The sequence below is a fragment of the Nicotiana attenuata genome, unplaced genomic scaffold (genome assembly GCF_001879085.1).
Source record: "Nicotiana attenuata strain UT unplaced genomic scaffold, NIATTr2, whole genome shotgun sequence".
In the NCBI taxonomy this organism is placed as follows: domain Eukaryota; kingdom Viridiplantae; phylum Streptophyta; class Magnoliopsida; order Solanales; family Solanaceae; genus Nicotiana; species Nicotiana attenuata.
In genome coordinates, this window is record NW_017670243.1 from 556,164 (window position 1) to 566,320 (window position 10,157).

The following is a 10,157-nucleotide window of genomic DNA, read 5'->3' on the forward strand; positions in this document are numbered from 1 at the left end:
AATTGCCTTTTGGAGTTCTATAGGAGTTCCAATAAGGTTTATGTCATCAACATATACGGCAAGTACAACAAATTCCGATGTCGTTTCCTTCATAAAAACACATGGGCAAATGGCATCATTTGTATAGCCTTCCTTTAATAAATACTCACTAAGACGATTATACCACATTCGTCCTGATTGCATTAGACCGTACAAAGATCTTTGCAATTTGATTGAAAACATTTTCCGGGACTTTGAATTATTTGCGTTAGGCATTTTGAATCCCTCGAAAATTTTCATGTATATCTCATTATCAAGTGAGCCGTAAAGGTAGGCGGTAACCACATCCATTAAATGCATGTCAAGCTTTTCATTGACAGCAAAACTAATGAGATAACGGAACGTTATAGCATCCATAACGGGTGAATATGTCTCTTCATAATCGACACCAGGCCTTTGTGAAAATCCTTGTGCAACAAGGCGTGCCTTATATCTTTGTACCTCATTTTTCTCATTTCTCTTGCGTACAAAGACCCATTTATAGCCAACAGGCTTAACACCATTAGGTGTTTGGACTACAGGCCCAAAAACTTCACGTTTTGCAAGTGAATTCAACTCTGATTGGATTGCTTCTTGCCATTTTGGCCAATCAAGTCTTTGTCGACATTCTCCAACAGATTGAGGTTCAAGATCCTCACTTTCTTGCATAATGCTAGATGCAACATTATATGCAAAGACATAATCCACCACTATATCCACTCGATTCAAATTTGTCTCAATATCGATTGGATTTATTGATAGTTCCTTATTTTCTTGAGTTTCGGGCTCAGTGGATTCCTTATGAATCTCAGAATTTATTAAATCGTGGATTTCTTCATGAGATTCTTTCGTAGTGTCATTTTGATCATTTGTTTTCCTTTTTTTAGGATTTCGATCTTTGGAACCTAATGGTCTGCCACGTTTTAGGCGTGCTTTGACTCATTAGCTATGACACTAGAAGATTATCCAATAGGGATATCAATACGGATCGGAACATTCTCTGCAGGGATAGGTGATTTTGTTATCCTTTTCAAATCCGTAAATGCGTCTGGCATTTTGATTTGCTATTCTCTGCAAATGGATAATCTTTTGCACCTCTTTTTCACAAATAGAGGCACGTAGATCAAGATGAGATAATGATGGATTTTTCCATAAAATTTCCCATTTGGTTTCACTAACTTCTCCCCCTAATTTTGGGAAGAGTGTCTCATCGAATCGACAGTCTGCAAATCGTGCAGTAAACAAATCCCCCGTCAATGTTTCGAGGTAGCGAATAATGGAGGGCGATTCAAACCCAACATATATTCCTAACCTTCTTTGCGGACCCATTTTGGTGCGATATGGCGGTGCTACAGGCACATATACTGCGCATCCAAAAATTCATAAATGGGATATATTAGGTTCATGACCCAAAACTAATTGCAACGGGAAATATTTATGATAATTTGTCGGTCTGAGACGAACTAGCATTGTTGCATGCAAAATGGCGTGACCCCAAACAGAAGTGGGCAGCCTCGTTTTCATGAGTAACGGTCTTGCTATCAATTGGAGACGTTTAATTAAAGACTCTGCAAGACCATTTTGAGTGTGAACATGAGCTACAGGATGTTCCACTTTTATCCCAATTGATAAGCAATAATCATTAAATGCTTGGGATAAAAACTCAGCAGCATTATCAAGTCTAATAGACTTAATTGGATTATCGGAAAATTGTACCCGTAATCGAATTATTTGTGCCATTAATTTTGCAAACGCGAGGTTGCGAGATGACAATAGGCACACATGGGACCATCTAGAAGATGCGTCTATTAAGACCATAAAATATCTAAACGACCCACTAGGTGGGTGAATAGGTCCACAAATGTCCCCTTGTATACGTTCCAAAAATGCAGGGGACTCAATTCCAACCTTTGTTGGTGATGGTCTAATAATTAACTTGCCTTGATAACAAGAAGTGCAAGAAAATTCATCATTTAAAAGAACAAGATATTGCTCAAGGCATTATTCATTCGTTCTTTTCCTCACTCGCGACCGAGCTTGTACCGAGGGTCCAATGAGGACGACTTCCACTGTTCTACACTAGATCAGGCTTGGTCATTACATTGTGATTGGTTTGATTATTTATTTTGTCTTCAACTCATTCATCTGTTATCTTATTTATTCTTATTGAATTAAACCACGTATCCTTTAAACGTACAAATTTAATTGTTACTCATTTTTGGGGTAAACAATAATCACTTTCTCTGTTTAAATAATTGAAATGCACATAAACCTATTTACCAAAAAAATAAAAATAAAAAGTTCTGAACGTAAAAAAGAGGATACAGGAATGGAATGAAGAGAGATATAGTATCTTTTTTTCTATGTTTTTAGGTGTTTTGTTTTGAGAAGGATAGTTCAGAGATTACAAAGAATACTAGGAATAAAAGATCAACAATTTTCGTCAAAACAAAAATTAGTGAAAAGCCCTAAGTTTGGGGTGATTAAATTTTTATTTTTGACAAATCTTGGCTTATAAATACATTTTGTGTTAACCCACGTAAATCCAAAAAGTGTTTTATAAACCAAAAAAAATAATAAATAAACTTATCCAAACATCCTATTAAGTTGACAAGTCGATTTCAGCAGCTACATCTCTCTCATATANATTTACGCTATTAAATGTTTATTACTTTTTGTATGTGTGGAACAGGATATTTCGTGCATCGCACGAGCATAGCGACTAATACTATATTAAAAGAACGAAGACCCTTAGTGAAATGTCGTTCACATTTTTTACCCTTTATAAGTGCATTCAAAGTTGGATAAAATTGTAAATCAAAAGATTATTTAATTTAAATAAATTAATTTCTGTATGGCGAAAAAGAAAAAAACAAAGAAGAGAATAATAAATGAGAAACTTCTTCTTCAATTAATATCCCAAATAAAGAGTGATTGTTGTAGGTTAAAAAATGAAGAAAATAAATTAGTAGGAGAAACTTCTTCTTCAATTAATATCCCTAATAAAGAGGGTTTGATTAAAAAAGGAAAAGAGAAATAATAGGAGAATAAGTTGAAACTTATTATTTAATAAAATTAGTTGTATTAGGTTCAAAAGGGAAAAAGACTAATAGAATAAGTAAAAAGTTGGAGTGATATTTAATATCCCTATTACAAGAGTTAATGAAACGTCAGTTTATTATCTTAATTTTTGATTTGATAATGGAATCCGGGGACAACCAATGAGGGACGGTCATAATAAAGTTTACAAGTCATTTTCTGATGTAATTGAAGGCAAAGAGGGAAGATTTCGTGAGACTCTGCTTGGCAAACGAGTCGATTATTCAGGACGTTCTGTCATTGTCGTGGGTCCTTCACTTTCATTACATCGATGTGGATTGCCTCGTGAAATAGCAATAGAACTTTTCCAGACATTTGTNTCACTATTTGGTGATTTTATATATATATATATATATATATATTAAAAGCACGAAGGCCCTTAGAGAAATATCGTTCTCCTTTTTTAGCCTTCATAAGTGCATTCGAAGTTGGATTAAATTGTAAATAAAAAGATTATTTACAATAAATAAATAAATTTCCGCATGACAAAAAGGGGAAAAAAGAAGAGAATAATAAATGAGAAACTTCTTCTTCAATTAATATCCCAAATGAAAACGAATTAATAGGAGAAACTTCTTCTTCAATTAATATCCCTAATAAAGAGGGTTTGATTAAAAAAGGAAAAGAGAAATAATAGGAGAATAAGTTGAAACTTATTATTTAATAAAATTAAGGAGAAGTTAAAGCTGTAGTAGGTTCAAAAGGGAAAAAGAGTAATAGAATAAGTAAAAAGTTGGAGTGATATTTAATATCCCTATTACAAGAGTTAAGAAACGTCAGTTATTATCTTATTTTTGATTCTTTGTGGTTACTAGGGTTTAGTTCTAGGTTGGTTAATACATTCACCAACCTAATTTGTTTGTTGGTGAACTTCTTGAAATAGAATTCTAGAACCAAAATTATTTAGATTTTTGAACAACGAGAAACTACGTGTATTCCTGTCACCAAGCAATATATCTGTTACGAGTTCGTCAAGTGATAAAGTTGAGAGTTATACTTCTTCTGTGCTACTTCAATGTGAGTATTTGGAGCAAGGACGAATATAATCACAGATCATTGACGGACCAAGAAAAGAGTAGTAATATTGTTAATAGTATGAAAACTAATTGAGAGTTGTATCGTTATTGTGTAAGTTTTAGTACTATTGCAGTTTTTTATTGGGTATTTTTAAGTTCTAACATACTTGATATTGCTAAAGATTTCTACATGTTCCTATCCCATACTTGATATTTTTAAGTTCTAACATACTTGGTATTTTTAAGTACCAAAAGAAAGAATATGATTACGAAGAAGTTTAGAAATTACATGTTCCTATCCCATTATGAGCTGATGCAATAAGGTTCAATGCTTTCAAGTAAGTCTTGATACAATCAATACATAATATTTATATTTCGCATAGTAAAAATACTTCAGACACTTTCTACTGGGGTTTAACGCAAGTAGGTGCATTTACAACAAACTCTAGCTACCATAGCTTACTGGACAAATTTACAAATTCACCTACACAACCTATTAACTTTAAATGAATATGGAAACTACCAATCTTACCTAAAATTAAAACCTTCATTTGGTTGTTATGCCATGATCGATTACCCACTAAAGCATACCTTACATATATTCGACTTATACAAAATAACTCTTGTACATACTGCCAAGATACTGAAGAAAATATTCGTCACATTTTCCTTGAATGCAAAAATGCAACTGACTTTTGGGAAGAATTAGGTCTTACAAATCTAATAAGATATATACATACCATACAAGGGACTAAGAATTGGTTATATACTTTAATTAACTCTAAAAATGTTCATCTGCCGCATAACTTAAGCTCAAACACTTTCCTTCCTGTAAGCTTGTGGAATATTTGGATAACTCGCAACAAAAACAACTTTAACTCTTTAAAGGAAAAGGTTAATGTTTCTACAACAACCTTTCAAGCTACTGAGTTTGCATATCTCACGGCTCATTTTCATAAACCTAGGAAAAAACGTGCCCCTAATCTTGGATGGCATCCACCTGCGCAAAACTTCTACAAGTTAAATACGGATGGTGCTAATGGCATCAATGCAAATGGAATTGGAGGAGCAATCCGTAATTCAAGGGGGGAATGGATACTGGGATTCGCACAAGTCATACAAAAGGGATCTACAATATCAACTGAATTATATGCTTTGCTCAAAGGCCTTACCTTAGCCTTACAACATCATTTGATGCCTATAGAAGTTGAGTTAGATGCTAAACAGATTATTACTTTATTACAAACTGATAATTTTTCACATTCTAATATGATAAATGACTGCAGGTACCTCCTCAACCAGCTTAATAATCCGCCAGTCCGACATGCATACAGAGAACAGAATATGGTCGCGGATCAACTAGCAAAGGCAGCCAAACTTTTTGTTCATATGACTGATCCCTATGTTTATAATGTGGCACCTCCTTTTGTCAATCAAGCTCTGGAAGCTGATAGGAAGCACCTTTTGGATGTAAATATAAGCCAAACAATGGATGACTCTAGTAGTAGTACCCATGGGAATACTATGTTGTATGCTAATGGTAGTAGTAGTACTATTAAGTAAGTATGGCAAGACAGCCACATGTAATGGGCCACTCTCTGTATGCAGTAGTTAATATATATGAATATTATCTTTTGCACCAAAAAAAAATATATTTTTTGTTTCATTAGCATAAGCAATGTTAAAAGTTGAACTCATTGATTGTGTTACTGCTATATTTTCTTCAACCGCATCTTTTGTAGGTTGCCTTTGTGCATTACTAAAGTATACATGGTAAAAAGCGTAAAAAATATGGGGAAAAAATAAAGAATTACGAATATTGACTTCAAAAAAGAAATATACCGTAGCATATCAGGAAGATTTATTTCACCGGTGAAGGATATTTGCACCTAATGACCTTTTATTATTTCAAACTGAGAAATTCAAACACCATGAATTTTAAGTAGTGCAGACATCTTGTTCGGTCGAAAATGGCAGACTTTGTTATTGTTGAGAAATTGTATATATGTGGCGGCCACGCTCTAGAACATTGATTACTTTCACTGAGAAAGTAAAAGAGGTCATTGTTGAGATGTAGAAGACAAATAATTAAGATATAGAAAAATGGGCAAATAATACTGGAAAGTGAACGTCAAACATGAATGTGTAAAGCCTATAAGGCATTTCATGTGTAGTTATTTTGAAATTAAAGAGAAAACGTCTGGATAAAGAGGAAACGTTTGGACTCTTTGTAAAGTCTGTCAGAAGAGGCATTTAAGGTGTAGTTATTAGGAATTAAAGAGGTAGATTTCAGCTAAAGATGCAACGTTCTGAGTTCTAATATATGAACATCAATAATTTTAAAAATAGGGAAAAAAGAAAAAGAGGTGAAAGAGTGGCAAAAAAATAAGAAAAAAGATAAATGTGATTCATGGATAAAGAGACATGCCACATCACCTTCCCCATTCCCAACTTTATATTTATATTTCTATTATATAGAAAAGAGAAGTTGGTCGACCAAGGGTAGTTTCGAAATTTTGCATATATTGAGGGATAAACTGGTAAATCTACCACTTAGGTCATATGTACATCTTTGCATAATCCGTATCTTTCCCTTTCTATCAATATCTCTCTCTTTTAAGAAGCACTCCCTCAATCTCTCTCTCTCCATAAGCTAATTTCTCTGGGTTTATATAATTCTTCATCTTAAGGTACTTCTTGTCTTTTTTATTGTTTTGTTATGTTTTTGTCGGCTTTCTTCTCTATCTCTGTTTCACAAGACATATCTAGCTTATAGTTTCCAATCTCCCCCCATTAATTTTGGGTTAATTTTTATCAAACTATCAAAAAGGAATCTTTCTGATGTGGAAGATAGAACTTCACAAAAAAACTTGAATTATAGATTCTCCGCTGTAACAATTCACGGAATAGCCCCCAATTCGTTTTAATCATTTGTATACCTAAGCCAATCAGATAATAAGAAAGGGCAACGATGCAGACAAAGAAGATAAATTTGGCTGAAATTGATTACACTACAGGAGCCAATCTTTCCTATATCGTGACAAAGAAACAAAAAATATTGAAGTGGACTATGCACATATGGTATTTGATGATATGGCTTGTCCATCTTATGTTAGTGTGTGCTTACTGATTCTTTTGAGCATTTTCTTTCACTATTCTGTTTCTTTTTTGATGAAGTTCTTTTTTTTTTTATGAAGTTCTTTATTTACGCTTTTATTTGAAAGAGCAAGTCAGAGAAAAGAAGCATTTAGATAATACCTTATCTCCAAATTTTCTACGTCGAACCTAAAAAATGATGAACTTTTTTTATTGAAACATTTTGTATATTTCCCTTTCATCGTTATTGTTATCTTTGAGACAAATGTTTTGATGTTATTTATTCGAAATTTCTTCGGTCTCTTTAAAAGTGCACGTGGAAGGTGATGCCTCCACTAATAGCTACCTCCTAACTGATGTTTGATAGGATGGAACAAGAGAAAGCTCCAAGGAAGACACCAAACCCAGCCTATGGTCGTTTGTTCACATAAATGTAACAAGAGGAAGTTGGAAATATGAGTATCAAAGAGAGGTAACTGACAAAAAGATACTCTTTCAAGTAAGTCAGGATGAACTTTTAAAACAATTCTTTGTAGTTGAAAGCAAAAAGGGTACGATAATTTATTATGTTACACTGTTGCCATTTAGTAATTCTGATTGTGTATTAATGTGAAGCCTTTTTTCCCCGCTGTTAGATTGTGATGGTCCTATTGAAGTTTAGGTACATAGTATAAGATTTATTCAACAGTTTACCCTTGCACAACAGGAAATCCTAAGAAGAATGTTAAGTAATGCAAAGGTCGTGGCTTCGGCCACCCTCGCTTCAGCTAATCGTCAAGACAAAGCCAAGTTGATTGCACATTTAATGAAATGAAAGAAGTGAAAGTTAGGATGCTTATGGTGTTGAATGATAATATTTAGGGTTAATTTGATGGACTAACGTTTTAGGATATCCATATGAAGAACATCAATTTGTCTTTGATGGTTCTATGGCACTTTCATCTGGAAGGCACTGTACATGTTAAGTTTGATGCTTTTTTTATTTTAAAAAGGGACTCATTCATTTCTTTATAGGGTGTTGCATGTGTTAAAATTATAATAAACTTGTTTCCATTAGTTCACATTTGTATTAAATATGTTTAGATTAGTTCATATTAGCATGTAGACTAATGTGAACTTCATTATATGTATGAACTAGTGTAGACTAATGTGAACTTCATTATGAGATGTATGAACTAGTGTAGACTAATGTGAATTTAGTTAGTGTGTTTACATGAAGTTTAGGCTAGATACATGTAGGAGTTCTACTATAAATACCCATGTATGCTAGCCATTTGGAACAAGTCAAGTTGAATGAAAACTATCATTTCTTCTCCATTCTTAAAGTGAGTTGTAAGTGTTTGAGTGTTTTGTTGTCTTGCTCTCCCAAATTATTTTTTTTCTCCAACATTTGGTATCAGAGCCGGTGTGGTTGAAGACAACAAACTTGGAGAAAAGATGACGAATTCTAACAGAACACCATTCCAAGTTCCTATGCTTACAAAAGAGAACTATGGAAATTGGTGTATTCGAATGAAGGCCTTGCTTGGTGCCTATGATGTTTGGGAACCAGTAGAGTCCGGTGTTGATGAAGCAGAAGATGTTGTTGCCTCAAAGAAGAAGGATCAAAAGGCACTCACTCTCATCCATCAAGGTTTGGATGACAAGATGTTCGAGAAGGTTGCAAATGCAACAACCTCCAAGGAAGCATGGGATATTCTTCAAACTTCTTTTAAAGGTTTGGACAAAGTGAAAAAAGTTCGCCTCCAAACCTTAAGAGGAGAGTTTGAATCATTGCATATGAAGGAAAATGAATATGTTGTGGATTATATTTCGAGAGTTTTGGCTATAGTCAATCAAATGAAAAGATATGGTGAAGAGTTGAAAGATGATAGGGTCGTGGCAAAAATACTACGATCCTTAACTTCAAAATTTGATTTTATTGTTGTTGCCATTGAAGAGTCCAAAGACTTGGACACCATGACCATAGACGAGCTTTCGAGTTCCTTGCAAGCACATGAAGATAAGTTGAAGAAACCGAAAGAAGAATCGGTTGAACAAGCGTTGCAAGCAAAATTTTCTTTCAAAGAGAAAGATGAAAGGCGTTGCTCGCAACAAAGAGGCCGTGGAAATGGAAGAGGTCGTGGTAGAGGCGGAAGAGGAGGTAGTCAACCACCTTCAAGTAGAGAAAATAAAGGCCAAGACTTTAATTCAAGAAGAGGTCGTGGAAGAGGGAAAGGATGGAGGCAAAATCAAGGAAGGTATGACAAATCAAATATTGAATGTTATACTTGTCATAAATTTGGTCATTTTTCTTGGGAATGTAAAGATAACTTTGAAGAGAAAAATAATTTCGTGGAGAGCAAAATGAAGATGAAGATGCCACCTTGCTTCTCGCATGCAAAGGAGAAGAAAGTGCCGAGAAGCACCGATGGTACCTTGATTCCGGTGCAAGTAGCCATATTTGTGGAAAGAAGGATTTATTTGTGGAACTTGAAGAGTTGAATCGTGGCACAATCACTTTTGGAGATTCTTCACGTGTTAAAATCAAAGGAAAAGGTACGATTTTAATTCGCTTGAAGGATGGAAGTCATCAATTAATTTCTAATGTTTTATATGTGCCGGAGATGAAAAGTAACATTTTGAGTTTGGGACAACTTTTGGAGGAAAATTATGACATTCATTTGAAAGATAAAAAGTTGTTTATGAGAGATGAAAAAGGGAGATTATTGGCTAAAGTTCCTATGGCTAATAATAAAATGTTCATTTTAAATCTTCAAAATGATGCTCCAAGATGCTTACTTTCATGTGCCAAAGACTCCTCTTGGCTTTGGCATATGAGATTTGGTCACTTGAATTTTGATAGCTTAAGGTTGATGGATAAAGAAAACATGGTGAATGGATTTCCAAGTATTAATCATCCCAACCAATTTTGCGAAGGATGTATCT

At 34.1% G+C, this 10,157-nt stretch overlaps 1 long non-coding RNA gene across 2 annotated transcripts in view; it reads left to right on the forward strand.

Annotated features, from left to right (window-relative positions):
* Positions 1-6,711: 6,711 nt before the first annotated feature.
* LOC109236557 overlaps positions 6,712-10,157 on the forward strand; it is a 7,953-nt gene continuing 4,507 nt past the window's right edge. The window contains exons 1-2 of one of the 2 annotated variants that reach the window (XR_002069516.1): positions 6,712-6,823; positions 7,597-7,863. This is a non-coding gene — a long non-coding RNA (uncharacterized LOC109236557). Of the gene's footprint in view, positions 6,824-7,596; positions 7,864-10,157 lie in introns of those variants that run through there. The other variant, XR_002069517.1, reaches the window with a different exon arrangement.